We start from the raw sequence: 727 nt of genomic DNA on the forward strand, positions 1-727 counted from the left end.
TATATATGCATGTATGTATGTATGTATGTATGTATGTCTGTATGTATGTGTGTGTGTGTGTGTGCGTGTGTACCCATGCATGCGAGCGTGTGTGTGAGTGCACGAGTGCGTTCGTGTGTATGTGCATATGTGTGTGTATGTGTGTGTGTGTATGTATGTGTGTAAATGTTTCCTCAATTTTGGTCGAAACAATTTAACCTTAAGCACAGTAGGGTAGCTCAATGCTTTCTAGTTGAATTACATAGTTAAAGGCGAGCAAGTCAAAACATTGATGTCACTTTCAAAAATTTTTCTCTTTATATACATATATGCACTTTGGTCCTTCTTGTCAGAAAGTTGTCATCCCTTTATAGAACCTTGCGCAACAATGTGCACGTTCACTAAGCACGTTCATTCATGTAACATTTCAATTGCTTGCCTTCTGGCATGTCCAGGTAGCAGATTAGGCCAAACTAGTATAAATGTGCTTGATTTCTCCCTGGTTTATGTGAGTTTAGGTGGTAAATATTCTACAGCTTTGCTGGTAACATAACCCAGTACAACCTCTGGCATGGTCGGGTCGTCGTCGACTAAACCGGAAATTGCACAAAGCTTGCTTGGTGGTGGTAGTGGATTTTTTGGACACCTGTAGGATGAAAACAAAACTCATCAAACTGCGGAGGAAGTCATGGGATTAACAAACATCGAAAAGTGTGTTGCGTATTTATATATATATATATATATATAT

General features: G+C 39.1%; 1 protein-coding gene and 1 long non-coding RNA gene across 9 annotated transcripts in view; one reads left to right on the forward strand and one right to left on the reverse strand.

Moving 5' to 3' along the window:
* Positions 1 to 727, forward strand: part of LOC106870360 (uncharacterized) — a 248,712-nt gene that overhangs the window by 113,522 nt on the left and 134,463 nt on the right. The window lies entirely within an intron of this gene.
* LOC106870359 (uncharacterized) overlaps positions 275 to 727 on the reverse strand; it is a 4,032-nt gene continuing 3,579 nt past the window's right edge. For both annotated transcript variants that reach the window (XM_014916393.2, XM_014916392.2), the window contains exon 2: positions 275 to 625. The gene's annotated coding sequence lies outside the window, so the exon portion shown is untranslated. The remainder of the gene's footprint in view (positions 626 to 727) is intronic.

This window comes from Octopus bimaculoides, chromosome 18, assembly GCF_001194135.2.
Source record: "Octopus bimaculoides isolate UCB-OBI-ISO-001 chromosome 18, ASM119413v2, whole genome shotgun sequence".
NCBI classification, from domain to species: domain Eukaryota; kingdom Metazoa; phylum Mollusca; class Cephalopoda; order Octopoda; family Octopodidae; genus Octopus; species Octopus bimaculoides.